The 15,701-nt window shown below is 46.1% G+C and overlaps 1 long non-coding RNA gene across 1 annotated transcript in view; it reads right to left on the minus strand.

Annotated features, from left to right (window-relative positions):
* Positions 1–2,195: 2,195 nt before the first annotated feature.
* LOC134965636 (uncharacterized) overlaps positions 2,196–15,701 on the minus strand; it is a 298,220-nt gene continuing 284,714 nt past the window's right edge. The window contains exon 4 of the long non-coding RNA XR_010188478.1: positions 2,196–2,218. This is a non-coding gene — a long non-coding RNA (uncharacterized LOC134965636). The remainder of the gene's footprint in view (positions 2,219–15,701) is intronic.

Below are 15,701 nucleotides of genomic sequence, written 5' to 3' on the forward strand. Positions count from 1 at the left end.
CTAAACTCCACTCACGTCTAACTGTTTAGCAGATAATGTTGCACATACAAACCCTGTTGTCCAGGCAACCTTGTCGACCTAATGAGTGTCGACCTAGAGTGGGCATCCTCAACATTGCAGACATAGACACTGTACATCTAATGATACTCACACAAATGTAAATGCAACATCCATACCATGATGAAGAACACAAACATTTTTCCTTGGGTCAAGATTGGCCACAGTACAACACTGCATGTATTGGAATTTGAAGTTTAAGTAGGTAACAAATACATTTTAAATGTGTAAAAACTTACTCTCATCTGCCACATGCGCAGCACCCTCTAGATTTTCCGGGGCTTCTACTTGCCCATTCACTGGGTGGGGAAGGAGGCTGGATGGGGGAAGGAGGATGGATGGGGGAAGGAGGAGGGATTGGGGAAGGAGGATGGAATGGGGAGCTGGTTACAGAGGGTGGGTCTGATTGAGAGGGGGAGGGGGCGGAGAGGGTGTTTGGGCCACAGAGGGGGAGATGTGCTGAGAGGTGGGTTGGTCCACAGAGGGTGAGGGGGCCATAGAGGGGGATTGGGAAAGAGAGGGGGAGGTAGGCGGAGTGGTGGTTTGGCCTACAGAGGGGGAGGGGGACAGAGAGGGGTATTGGTAAAGAGAGGGGGAGGGGGCAGAGAAGGGGATTGGGAAGGAGAGGGGGATTGGGCCACAGAAGGGGAGGGGGGCAGAGAAGGGGATTGGGAAGGAGAGGGGGATTGGGCCACAGAAGTGGAGGGGCAGAGAAGGGGATTGGGAAGGAGAGGGGGATTGGGCCACAGAAGGGGAGGGGGGCAGAGAAGGGGATTGGGAAGGAGAGGGGGATTGGGCCACAGAAGGGGAGGGGGGCAGAGAAGGGGATTGGGAAGGAGAGGGGGATTGGGCCACAGAAGTGGAGGGGCAGAGAAGGGGATTGGGAAGGAGAGGGGGATTGGGCCACAGAAGGGGAGGGGGGCAGAGAAGGGGATTGGGAAGGAGAGGGGGATTGGGCCACAGAAGGGGAGGGGGGCATAGAAGGGGATTGGTCCAGGCTTTCAGCAGCAGCTTGCCATTGTGCTTGCCCTAGAATGACATATGTAATATTTAGGTTGTGGCTTTAAAAATTATAACAACAGCATTTTTCTATTACACTGTTCTGTCCCATGTTAAAGACATATGGGTAAAATTACTAAGTTTTTTTTTTTTTTTTTTGGAACTGGTGATGTTGGCCATTGCAACCAATCTGAATATACGTAACATTTATTAAGCTGCTTCTAGAAGAGAATAGATTGAGTCTGATTGGTTTCTATAGGCAACATCACCAGTTCTAAAAAGCTCCCACCATAGTAAATTTACCACACAGAGCAAGTTATTGGGTTCAGTTGACAGCCTGTGTAGCAACTCAGTAAAACAACATGCACTTTTTCAGAAGCACTTTGCTACACAGTCAGTACTGCTTGCCATAACCACACACACTGTGTCATGTTTGTTCTACAATAGTACATTGTCAGTGTGCTAATTTTCACACTATATAACTTAGTGAAAACATGCAAGTTTTGCATTCAAAGTTTCTGCTAATAATCTTAGTGGAATTTAATGTAATATGAAACTTACTTCGCCTACGTGTATTGCGGATTTGTTGGCGGATTTGCGCCAACAGGTCCGGTGTGCGACGGCGGAGGTCGCTCCAGCGCCTTTCTAGCTGGATAATAGTGCGTCTGGTCCGGGTGCGGGTGCGAAGGCCTCGCGCTTTATCCTATTGGGGACAAAGGGCCCTGCTTGACCTATGCGGCGGTCCATCACCGCGACCAACACACGCAGCTCACGGCGGGTAAAAGCTGCTGCGCGCATGGTGCCAATGGCGTTTTCCATATGTGGGCTTATATTTATAGTGTGTGGTGGCATGTGATTGGTTGTAATTGTATGGTGTCATCTGTAATAAACTTTATTGATATGTGTACATTAATGTGCAGGACAGTTTGTACAGTTCACATGGGCGGAGATTCGCACCCGCGGACACACACACACACACACACACACACACATATATCATTAAGATATGGCTGCAATTCATAAACATATAAGTCTACATATATATATATATATATATTTAAAACAACACACACACATTTTTTTCACCCTATATTTGGGCTTAGAAAAAACACAACTAAGTGTAACAATCTGTTTACTCACCACATTTTGCTGGAACAAACAGCTACACAAAGTCACACATGTTTGGATATTTAGGATCAGATGGTGTGTCATTTTTATGGTAAACAGATGCACAAGTAAAACAGAAAAAAAAGTTATTGTTGTTTAATAAAACAATTACCCCAAATTCAAAACTACAAAAGTAAATTTAAAAAAAAAATACCATTGTATACAACAATCTTACACAACAAACATGATAAGGAGAACATTACAGGTAAATTATGTACTGAAACAATATAAAATACTCGCTAAACTCACTCAGAAATGTGCTCACTCAGAAATGTCCACCTTGCTTCAGTAATTTTCTGCATACACCCACACACACACAGGCTGCATGCAGGGCGTTTATATAGCCAGTACAACAATTACTGGACCAATTTGCATAATTTACACCTGCGCGGATTTCCGCACTGGAAAACACACGCAGCTATAAATAGCTAGACACTTGTGCATACACACATGCCACCAGCAACATGGCTACTCGTGAGCAGATGGCAGCAGAGATGGACGAGGTGCAGCAGCAGATGGCTGCTTTAACACATCGACGCCTAGTGCTGCGGAGGCAGATGCTTGACTCTGCCAATGCTGAGTTAGAAATAGCAGGACCCAGTACTATACAAACTCCATCTTCTGATACCCAGGAGTTAGGAGTGAATCCCCTGCCAGACATAGATAGTGGGAAAACTGAGGGTGATTCCGTTCCGGACTAGCAGCTCAAACACAAACTACACAAGCAGCTAGTGAAGAGGAAGATGGTGAGGAAGGACAGGACGATAGCTCACAGGCTACATCCAAACAAAGAAAAGACAGCCCGCCTTCACTAAGAGGGAGTTACGTGTTTTGGTCACACATGCCATGGAAAAAATACATCGAGGACCCAAAAACATGGGTGCTGCATCCAAAGATCGAATCTGGAGGGACATCACTGATTCTGTTAATGAAGTCGGCTCAATAGTCCGCACCTCGCAGGAAGTTCGAAGACGGTAAGTGTATATTGACAAACCATTTTCTGAGCCAAGTATTCTTAAAAACTTAGCTAGATGTGATGTTGCCTATAGCAACCAAATACATAACATGTGTACTATCAATTAAAGTAGGTATTCATAACTTTTATGTCCCTTGCCCCTATTTTTTAACACATATGTAGTTGGGCCGACTTCAAATCCCGCCTGAAGGGCAAGAGGTCTGCGGAGTGGAATGCCTCGAGGGCAACAGGGGGAGGTCCAGCTGCCACTGTGGAGTACACAGATCTTGAGGAGATGGCGATGGACTGTGTGAGCTACGAGGAGGGGGTTGGGGTGTCTCATATGGACACGGACCTGCCTGAAATACTCCATGCACATGACTTGCCAGGTAAGTTTACACACATATTCCTAAAGAAATATTTTTTTGGTTCCAAAAGTCTCATATTGTTTTTACTACTCTTTTTCCACTCATTCTTCTATTTGCTTTGAACATAACACAGCACAGGTGGGTGAGCAGGTAGAGTCACAGGAGGGTTATGTGGCTGAGGCTGAGGTGGGGGGACCTAGTGTCTGTGCCAGTGTGGGACCACACATTCCATCTGTCCAGATACCAACTGGCCCCCCACCCAACCCTCTGCTATCCCGGACATCCTGTCTGAAATAGCCAGGTATGGTGAGAGCCTGAATGCTTTTCAGGACAGGATGCTCCGGGAGGTAAGCCAGATACCTGTCGGGCTCACTGAGCAAAGAAACAGTGTGGAGCAATGTGTAGCTCAACTCTGCCAAGGTCTGGCAGAGATCAGGCAGGGCCAAGATCAACTCGCCTCCTCCTTCCAACAACTTGCCAATTCGATTCGGCAAGGGCTCCAGGACATCGCTGTCTCCCTTGCCCACAGTGGCAGAGAGCCAGCCACATCGGCTCCCTTCCCTCCCCCTGCCCAGGAAGAACATCCCACTGGGCAGGGCCCTCGAAGGTCGCTCCGCAGACCGAGCCATGAAGATCTACATCAGGTGGGGGGAAAAAAGAGAAAGTGATGTCTCTCCAGATGGGCAGCACCCATGTTTTACATGTTGCCTCGATGTATTTTTTATTTTTGGCATGTTTGGCCAGAATGTACAACTCCCTCAAAGTGAAAGGTTTTCTTTAAATTGTAGCCTGTGAGTTATTTTGGCCTACACCTGAGCCATCTTCCTCTTCCTAGCGTGCTGTGTATGTTTGTGTTTGTGTGTTGGTTCCGGAATCTACCTCAGTTCCCCTAAAAGTATAGTCTGGCTGGGGGTTCACTTAGTTAATTTAAAACATCATATTTTGTCAGAAGATGGGGTTACCATAGTACTGGGTTCTGCTATGTGCATTTTGCCACTGCCATCTGCTTGCTGCTATGTCCATCTCTGTATGCTCATTTGTAGCCATGTTGTGTTGGCTATTTTTTATTTTTTTTTAAGTAAAAAAAAATTACATTACAATTGTTTGTGTGTTTTATTAAAGGTTATGCACTCAGGAAAACTGTGCCCTGTAAACTTGAACATGGCATATTGACATTTGTGGAACAAGGGAACAATCAGAATATTCAGACAAACATTGCATATTCTAATTTAAAATCTGTATGCCTTGCACAACACTTAATTGACCATATAAAAAAACAAATATAATTAGGAACTTGGGTTACTAGGGGCAACATGCCATAGTATTAGATATGGACACATATTCCTACAAAAAACAAAAAATAATGTATTAAGTCACATTAAATGTAGGCTGCATTATGTTGCTCATGTTATTTGGTATGTACAAAGGAATATGTCTATGTCGAGAAGATTTAGCTGATGTAGTTTATAAGTTGGTTTAGTCACATTTGATAGTATTAAACAAATAATTAAAACATGCATTTAACATAAAAGTATTTATATTTGTCCCAAAAATACAGTGCATTATTTGTGAGTGTGTCAGATTTATACGTGGTAACAATACAAATGTTAAGTGGCCATATAATTGCTGTTTGTAGTATTTTGTAAGAGCAGTGTTTGGCGAGTAATTGCTCAACAGGTGAATTCAGTTGGTAATTAATTGCTAATTAGAGCAGACACACACTTGTAACAGTACTTCGCAAGTGCTGAGTAGCTGCAGACTTACTCTTCGGCTGCGTCAAGATAGCGAACATTTGTTATGTACTTTTACCATCAGATACGCATTTTTGCAAATAACACGCCTACTGCTGGTTGCATACTCCCACACTAGCGCCCACTTTCACGCCCATTTCGTTGGATAGTGAAGCCGTGCCTCTGCCACGCCTCCTTCACTCCCTGTTTTCGGTTATGTATTACGAGCAGATTTTCGGTTAGTAATTTTGCACAAGCGTCGTATCGCTCCTTTTGCGCATGCGTATTTCCGCTTTTGGGCATGCGCAGTTTGAGATTTTTTGCCGTTTGCGATGCGATGAACTGCTGCGAACAACTCGGAATGAGGGCTCATATGTGGTCTTATTAAGTAACATAAAGAGAATACAATACACTGGTTCAATTTCTCTTTGAATAATGTATTAAATAATAATGGAGCCATTTCATACATAGGGGTGTATTCAATAACTTTTGAAAGCTGCCGTCTTGTCAGAAAGACGGCAGCTTCCGACAGTTTTAGGTTGGAAGGGGTTCCGACCTATTCATTACGGCCCCCTTTCTTTCGACAAGTCGGGGAACTCGACTTGTCGGAATGCATGCTGATCGGCAGCTTCAGCTTCAGCCGCCGATCAGTGTGCATCGTCGGAAGCGGGGGCCAAACCCGACAGGTTTTAGCCCCATTTCCGACAATCTCAATCCGACTTTAAGAAAAGTCTGATTAAGATGAGGGACCTGAGAACAGGAGACGGGGGGAGCAGCGGGAAGAGCAGGAACCCAGAGGCAGCGTCCACCTGGCTCCAGCAAGCGAGGTCCCACTTGCTGGAGCTGGGTGGACGCTGCTGTGAGCCTCCAGTTACGCTGCTGCAGATGGTGCTCCTCCCGTCTCCTCCTCTCCTCCACCCGTCCGCTCTGTCTCCTCCGCTGCTCTCCCCGCTGCTCCCCCCACCGCCGCAGACATCTATCCCCCCGGCGCCGCTGACAGCTCCCCCGCGATGCTGCTGTCAGCACACCCGCAGTCAGGAACCAGTAACGGCCAAGTCCGACAGTCGGATTTGGATGCTCTTTGAATAGGGGTTGTTGGGTCCATACCGACAACTGCATGTCCGAATGGACCCGACTCTTATTGAATATACCCCATAATATACTTTTATTACACTTATTCTTTCTTTTTTCACTTATATCTATACTTTTTAATCCAATTTTCGCTTTTTAGAAAAATAATGAACTAATAAAAGGTATATTTTAATATTTTATATTTCTTATCTTCTCTTAATCATTTGATGTCATTTTTCTAACACAGCCTGTAACTAAGCAGTTATGAGCTGATTGACTGTTACTTTATCTCTGTCCACTTTACCACTCTCCAAGTCTTAGTCTATCTGCTCCACAGTTTGAAAGATGACAGTTAGGAACTGATTGGTTGGTACTTCATCTATCTCTACGTTATCTCTCTCCAAGACTAGGGGCCTATTTATTAACATTATTTTTATTCAAATAATGGGAAAAAGGGTGTTTTCACATCCTTTTTCTTACATCCTAGTGGATACTGGGGAACTGTACTTTAGTACCATGGGGTATAGAGTAGAGATGAGCGCCGGAAATTTTTCGGGTTTTGTGTTTTGGTTTTGGGTTCGGTTCCGCGGCCGTGTTTTGGGCTCGACCGCGTTTTGGCAAAACCTCACCGAATTTTTTTTGTCGGATTCGGGTGTGTTTTGGATTCGGGTGTTTTTTTCAAAAAACCCTAAAAAACAGCTTAAATCATAGAATTTGGGGGTCATTTTGATCCCAAAGTATTATTAACCTCAAAAACCATAATTTACACTCATTTTCAGTCTATTCTGAATACCTCACACCTCACAATATTATTTTTAGTCCTAAAATTTGCACCGAGGTCGCTGTGTGAGTAAGATAAGCGACCCTAGTGGCCGACACAAACACCGGGCCCATCTAGGAGTGGCACTGCAGTGTCACGCAGGATGTCCCTTCCAAAAAACCCTCCCCAAACAGCACATGACGCAAAGAAAAAAAGAGGCGCAATGAGGTAGCTGACTGTGTGAGTAAGATAAGCGACCCTAGTGGCCGACACAAACACCGGGCCCATCTAGGAGTGGCACTGCAGTGTCACGCAGGATGGCCCTTCCAAAAAACCCTCCCCAAACAGCACATGACGCAAAGAAAAAAAGAGGCGCAATGAGGTAGCTGACTGTGTGAGTAAGATAAGCGACCCTAGTGGCCGACACAAACACCGGGCCCATCTAGGAGTGGCACTGCAGTGTCACGCAGGATGTCCCTTCCAAAAAACCCTCCCCAAACAGCACATGACGCAAAGAAAAAAAGAGGCGCAATGAGGTAGCTGACTGTGTGAGTAAGATAAGCGACCCTAGTGGCCGACACAAACACCGGGCCCATCTAGGAGTGGCACTGCAGTGTCACGCAGGATGTCCCTTCCAAAAAACCCTCCCCAAACAGCACATGACGCAAAGAAAAAAAGAGGCGCAATGAGGTAGCTGACTGTGTGAGTAAGATAAGCGACCCTAGTGGCCGACACAAACACCGGGCCCATCTAGGAGTGGCACTGCAGTGTTACGCAGGATGGCCCTTCCAAAAAACCCTCCCCAAACAGCACATGACGCAAAGTGAGTAAGATAAGCGACCCTAGTGGCCGACACAAACACCGGGCCCATCTAGGAGTGGCACTGCAGTGTCACGCAGGATGGCCCTTCCAAAAAACCCTCCCCAAACAGCACACGACGCAAACAAAAAATGAGGCGCAATGAGGTAGCTGACTGTGTGAGTAAGATAAGCGACCCTAGTGGCCGACACAAACACCGGGCCCATCTAGGAGTGGCACTGCAGTGTCACGCAGGATGTCCCTTCCAAAAAACCCTCCCCAAACAGCACATGACGCAAAGAAAAAAAGAGGCGCAATGAGGTAGCTGACTGTGTGAGTAAGATAAGCGACCCTAGTGGCCGACACAAACACCGGGCCCATCTAGGAGTGGCACTGCAGTGTCACGCAGGATGGCCCTTCCAAAAAAACCTCCCCAAACAGCACATGACGCAAAGAAAAAAAGAGGCGCAATGAGGTAGCTGACTGTGTGAGTAAGATAAGCGACCCTAGTGGCCGACACAAACACCGGGCCCATCTAGGAGTGGCACTGCAGTGTCACGCAGGATGTCCCTTCCAAAAAACCCTCCCCAAGCAGCACATGACGCAAAGAAAAAAAGAGGCGCAATGAGGTAGCTGACTGTGTGAGTAAGATAAGCGACCCTAGTGGCCGACACAAACACCGGGCCCATCTAGGAGTGGCACTGCAGTGTCACGCAGGATGTCCCTTCCAAAAAACCCTCCCCAAACAGCACATGACGCAAAGAAAAAAAGAGGCGCAATGAGGTAGCTGACTGTGTGAGTAAGATAAGCGACCCTAGTGGCCGACACAAACACCGGGCCCATCTAGGAGTGGCACTGCAGTGTCACGCAGGATGGCCCTTCCAAAAAACCCTCCCCAAACAGCACATGACGCAAAGAAAAATAAAAGAAAAAAGAGGTGCAAGATGGAATTGTCCTTGGGCCCTCCCACCCACCCTTATGTTGTATAAATAGGACATGCACACTTTAACCAACCCATCATTTCAGTGACAGGGTCTGCCACACGACTGTGACTGATATGACGGGTTGGTTTGGACCCCCCCCAAAAAAGAAGCAATTAATCTCTCCTTGCACAAACTGGCTCTACAGAGGCAAGATGTCCACCTCATCATCATCCTCCGATATATCACCGTGTACATCCCCCTCCTCACAGATTATCAATTCGTCCCCACTGGAATCCACCATCTCAGCTCCCTGTGTACTTTGTGGAGGCAATTGCTGCTGGTCAATGTCTCCGCGGAGGAATTGATTATAATTCATTTTAATGAACATCATCTTCTCCACATTTTCTGGATGTAACCTCGTATGCCGATTGCTGACAAGGTGAGCGGCGGCACTAAACACTCTTTCGGAGTACACACTTGTGGGAGGGCAACTTAGGTAGAATAAAGCCAGTTTGTGCAAGGGCCTCCAAATTGCCTCTTTTTCCTGCCAGTATAAGTACGGACTGTGTGACGTGCCTACTTGGATGCGGTCACTCATATAATCCTCCACCATTCTTTCAATGTTGAGAGAATCATATGCAGTGACAGTAGACGACATGTCCGTAATCGTTGTCAGGTCCTTCAGTCCGGACCAGATGTCAGCATCAGCAGTCGCTCCAGGGAGAATGTGAAGGAGGAGATGTTGACAGGTCGCGTTCCGCTTGACTTGACAATTTTCTCACCAGCAGGTCTTTCAACCCCAGCAGACTTGTGTCTGCCGGAAAGAGAGATCCAAGGTAGGCTTTAAATCTAGGATCGAGCACGGTGGCCAAAATGTAGTGCTCTGATTTCAACAGATTGACCACCCGTGAATCCTTGTTAAGCGAATTAAGGGCTCCATCCACAAGTCCCACATGCATAGCGGAATCGCTCCGTGTTAGCTCCTCCTTCAATGTCTCCAGCTTCTTCTGCAAAAGCCTGATGAGGGGAATGACCTGACTCAGGCTGGCAGTGTCTGAACTGACTTCACGTGTGGCAAGTTCAAAGGGCATCAGAACCTTGCACAACGTTGAAATCATTCTCCACTGCACTTGAGACAGGTGCATTCCACCTCCTATATCGTGCTCAATTGTATAGGCTTGAATGGCCTTTTGCTGCTCCTCCAACCTCTGAAGCATATAGAGGGTTGAATTCCACCTCGTTACCACTTCTTGCTTCAGATGATGGCAGGGCAGGTTCAGTAGTTTTTGGTGGTGCTCCAGTCTTCTGTACGTGGTGCCTGTACGCCGAAAGTGTCCCGCAATTCTTCTGGCCACCGACAGCATCTCTTGCACGCCCCTGTCGTTTTTTAAAAAATTCTGCACCACCAAATTCAAGGTATGTGCAAAACATGGGACGTGCTGGAATTTGCCCATATTTAATGCACACACAATATTGCTGGCGTTGTCCGATGCCACAAATCCACAGGAGAGTCCAATTGGGGTAAGCCATTCCGCGATGATCTTCCTCAGTTGCCGTAAGAGGTTTTCAGCTGTGTGCGTATTCTGGAAAGCGGTGATACAAAGCGTAGCCTGCCTAGGAAAGAGTTGGCGTTTGCGAGATGCTGCTACTGGTGCCGCCGCTGCTGTTCTTGCGGCGGGAGTCCATACATCTACCCAGTGTGCTGTCACAGTCATATAGTCCTGACCCTGCCCTGCTCCACTTGTCCACATGTCCGTGGTTAAGTGGACATTGGGTACAACTGCATTTTTTAGGACACTGGTGAGTCTTTTTCTGACGTCCGTGTACATTCTCGGTATCGCCTGCCTAGAGAAGTGGAACCTAGATGGTATTTGGTAACGGGGGCACACTGCCTCAATAAATTGTCTAGTTCCCTGTGAACTAACGGCGGATACCGGACGCACGTCTAACACCAACATAGTTGTCAAGGCCTCAGTTATCCGCTTTGCAGCAGGATGACTGCTGTGATATTTCATCTTCCTCGCAAAGGACTGTTGGACAGACAATTGCTTACTGGAAGTAGTACAAGTGGGCTTACGACTTCCCCTCTGGGATGACCATCGACTCCCAGCAGCAACAACAGCAGCGCCAGCAGCAGTAGGCGTTACACGCAAGGATGCATCGGAGGAATCCCAGGCAGGAGAGGACTCGTCAGAATTGCCAGTGACATGGCCTGCAGGACTATTGGCATTCCTGGGGAAGGAGGAAATTGACACTGAGGGAGTTGGTGGGGTGGTTTGCGTGAGCTTGGTTACAAGAGGAAGGGATTTACTGGTCAGTGGACTGCTTCCGCTGTCGGCCAAAGTTTTTGAACTTGTCACTGACTTATTATGAATGCGCTGCAGGTGACGTATAAGGGAGGATGTTCCGAGGTGGTTAACGTCCTTACCCCTACTTATTACAGCTTGACAAAGGGAACACATGGCATGACAAATGTTGTCCGCATTTCTGGTGAAATACTTCCACACCGAAGAGCTGATTTTTTTGGTATTTTCACCAGGCATGTCAACGGCCATATTCCTCCCACGGACAACAGGTGTCTCCCCGGGTGCCTGACTTAAACAAACCACCTCACCATCAGAATCCTCTTGGTCAATTTCCTCCCCAGCGCCAGCAACACCCATATCCTCCTCATCCTGGTGTACTTCAACACTGACATCTTCAATCTGACTATCAGGAACTGGACTGCGGGTGCTCCTTCCAGCACTTGCAGGGGGCGTGCAAATGGTGGAAGGCGCATGCTCTTCACGTCCAGTGTTGGGAAGGTCAGGCATCGCAACCGACACAATTGGACTCTCCTTGTGGATTTGGGATTTCGAAGAACGCACAGTTCTTTGCGGTGCTACTGCTTTTGCCAGCTTGAGTCTTTTCATTTTTCTAGCGAGAGGCTGAGTGCCTCCATCCTCATGTGAAGCTGAACCACTAGCCATGAACATAGGCCAGGGCCTCAGCCGTTCCTTGCCACTCCGTGTGGTAAATGGCATATTGGCAAGTTTACGCTTCTCCTCCGACAATTTTATTTTAGGTTTTGGAGTCCTTTTTTTACTGATATTTGGTGTTTTGGATTTGACATGCTCTGTACTATGCCATTGGGCATCGGCCTTGGCAGACGACGTTGCTGGCATTTCATCGTCTCGGCCATGACTAGTGGCAGCAGCTTCAGCACGAGGTGGAAGTGGATCTTGATCTTTCCCTAATTTTGGAACCTCAACATTTTTGTTCTCCATATTTTAATAGGCACAACTAAAAGGCACCTCAGGTAAACAATGGAGATGGATGGATACTAGTATACAATTATGGATGGACTGCCGAGTGCCGACACAGAGGTAGCTACAGCCGTGGACTACCGTACTGTACTGTGTCTGCTGCTAATATAGACTGGATGATAATGAGATGTAGTATGTATAAAGAAGAAAGAAAACAAAAACCACGGGTAGGTGGTATACAATTATGGACGGACTGCCGAGTGCCGACACAGAGGTAGCTACAGCCGTGGACTACCGTACTGTGTCTGCTGCTAATATAGACTGGTTGATAAAGAGATGTAGTATGTATGTATAAAGAAGAAAGAAAAAAAAACCACGGGTAGGTGGTATACAATTATGGATGGACTGCCGAGTGCCGACACAGAGGTAGCTACAGCCGTGGACTACCGTACTGTACTGTGTCTGCTGCTAATATAGACTGGATGATAATGAGATGTAGTATGTATAAAGAAGAAAGAAAAAAAAAACCACGGGTAGGTGGTATACAATTATGGATGGACTGCCGAGTGCCGACACAGAGGTAGCTACAGCCGTGGACTACCATACTGTGTCTGCTGCTAATATAGACTGGTTGATAAAGAGATGTAGTATGTATGTATAAAGAAGAAAGAAAAAAAAACCACGGGTAGGTGGTATACAATTATGGACGGACTGCCGAGTGCCGACACAGAGGTAGCTACAGCCATGGACTACCGTACTGTGTCTGCTGCTAATATAGACTGGTTGATAAAGAGATGTAGTATGTATGTATAAAGAAGAAAGAAAAACAAAACACGGGTAGGTGGTATACAATTATGGATGGACTGCCGAGTGCCGACACAGAGGTAGCTACAGCCGTGGACTACCGTACTGTGTCTGCTGCTAATATAGACTGGTTGATAAAGAGATGTAGTATGTATGTATAAAGAAGAAAGAAAAAAAAAACACGGGTAGGTGGTATACAATTATGGATGGACTGCCGAGTGCCGACACAGAGGTAGCTACAGCCGTGGACTACCGTACTGTACTGTGTCTGCTGCTAATATAGACTGGATGATAATGAGATGTAGTATATATAAAGAAGAAAGAAAACAAAAACCACGGGTAGGTGGTATACAATTATGGACGGACTGCCGAGTGCCGACACAGAGGTAGCTACAGCCGTGGACTACCGTACTGTGTCTGCTGCTAATATAGACTGGTTGATAAAGAGATGTAGTATGTATGTATAAAGAAGAAAGAAAAAAAAACCACGGGTAGGTGGTATACAATTATGGATGGACTGCCGAGTGCCGACACAGAGGTAGCTACAGCCGTGGACTACCGTACTGTACTGTGTCTGCTGCTAATATAGACTGGATGATAATGAGATGTAGTATGTATAAAGAAGAAAGAAAAAAAAACCACGGGTAGGTGGTATACAATTATGGATGGACTGCCGAGTGCCGACACAGAGGTAGCTACAGCCGTGGACTACCGTACTGTGTCTGCTGCTAATATAGACTGGTTGATAAAGAGATGTAGTATGTATGTATAAAGAAGAAAGAAAAAAAAACCACGGGTAGGTGGTATACAATTATGGACGGACTGCCGAGTGCCGACACAGAGGTAGCTACAGCCATGGACTACCGTACTGTGTCTGCTGCTAATATAGACTGGTTGATAAAGAGATGTAGTATGTATGTATAAAGAAGAAAGAAAAACAAAACACGGGTAGGTGGTATACAATTATGGATGGACTGCCGAGTGTCGACACAGAGGTAGCTACAGCCGTGGACTACCGTACTGTGTCTGCTGCTAATATAGACTGGTTGATAAAGAGATGTAGTATGTATGTATAAAGAAGAAAGAAAAAAAAACCACGGGTAGGTGGTATACAATTATGGACGGACTGCCGAGTGCCGACACAGAGGTAGCTACAGCCATGGACTACCGTACTGTGTCTGCTGCTAATATAGACTGGTTGATAAAGAGATGTAGTATGTATGTATAAAGAAGAAAGAAAAACAAAACACGGGTAGGTGGTATACAATTATGGATGGACTGCCGAGTGCCGACACAGAGGTAGCTACTGCCGTGGACTACCGTACTGTGTCTGCTGCTAATATAGACTGGTTGATAAAGAGATGTAGTATGTATGTATAAAGAAGAAAGAAAAAAAACCACGGGTAGGTGGTATACAATTATGGATGGACTGCCGAGTGCCGACACAGAGGTAGCTACAGCCGTGGACTACCGTACTGTACTGTGTCTGCTGCTAATATAGACTGGATGATAATGAGATGTAGTATGTATAAAGAAGAAAGAAAAAAAAAACACGGGTAGGTGGTATACAATTATGGATGGACTGCCGAGTGCCGACACAGAGGTAGCTACAGCCGTGGACTACCGTACTGTGTCTGCTGCTAATATAGACTGGTTGATAATGAGATGTAGTATGTATAAAGAAGAAAGAAAAAAAAAACCACGGGTAGGTGGTATACAATTATGGACGGACTGCCGAGTGCCGACACAGAGGTAGCTACAGCCGTGGACTACCGTACTGTACTGTGTCTGCTGCTAATATAGACTGGATGATAATGAGATGTAGTATGTATAAAGAAGAAAGAAAAAAAAAACCACGGGTAGGTGGTATACAATTATGGATGGACTGCCGAGTGCCGACACAGAGGTAGCTACAGCCGTGAACTACCGTACTGTGTCTGCTGCGACTGGATGATAAATAATGATGTAAAAAATATATATATATCACTACTGCAGCCGGACAGGTATATATTATATAATGACGGACCTGCTGGACACTGTCTGTCAGCAGAATGAGTTTTTTATTTTATAGAATAAAAAAACACCACACAAGTCACACGACGTGTGTTTAACTTTTACAGGCAGACATTCACAATACAATATAGTATACTATATACTGGTGGTCAGGTCACTGGTCAGTCACACTGGCAGTGGCACTCCTGCAGAAAAAAAGTGTGCACTGTTTAATTTTAATATGTACTCCTGGCTCCTGCTATAACCTAACTGCTCCCCAGTCTCCCCCACAATTAAGCTGTGTGAGCACAGTCAGATATTATACATAGATGATGCAGCAGCACACTGGGCTGAGCACAGATATGGTATGTGACTGAGTCACTGTGTATCGTTTTTTCAGGCAGAGAACGGATTATATTAAATAATATAAAACTGCACTGGTGGTCACTGGTCAGTCACTAGTATAACTAACTAATACTATCAGCAAAATTCTGCACTCTCTGTCTGAGTACTCCTCCTAAGCTCCAGTAAATGAAGTGTCACTGTCTCACTCTGTCACTAGTATAACTAACTAATACTATCAGCAAAATTCTGCACTCTCTGAGTACTCCTCCTAAGCTCCAGTAAATGAAGTGTCACTGTCTCACTCTCACTCTCCTATCTATTTCTTCTCTAAACGGAGAGGACGCCAGCCACGTCCTCTCACTATCAATCTCAATGCACGTGTAAAATGGCGGCGACGCGCGGCTCCTTATATAGAATCCGAGTCTCGCGATAGAATCCGAGCCTCGCGAGAATCCGACAGCGTCATGATGACGTTCGGGGCGCGCTC

The sequence above is a fragment of the Pseudophryne corroboree genome, chromosome 10, assembly GCF_028390025.1.
Source record: "Pseudophryne corroboree isolate aPseCor3 chromosome 10, aPseCor3.hap2, whole genome shotgun sequence".
Taxonomy (NCBI): domain Eukaryota; kingdom Metazoa; phylum Chordata; class Amphibia; order Anura; family Myobatrachidae; genus Pseudophryne; species Pseudophryne corroboree.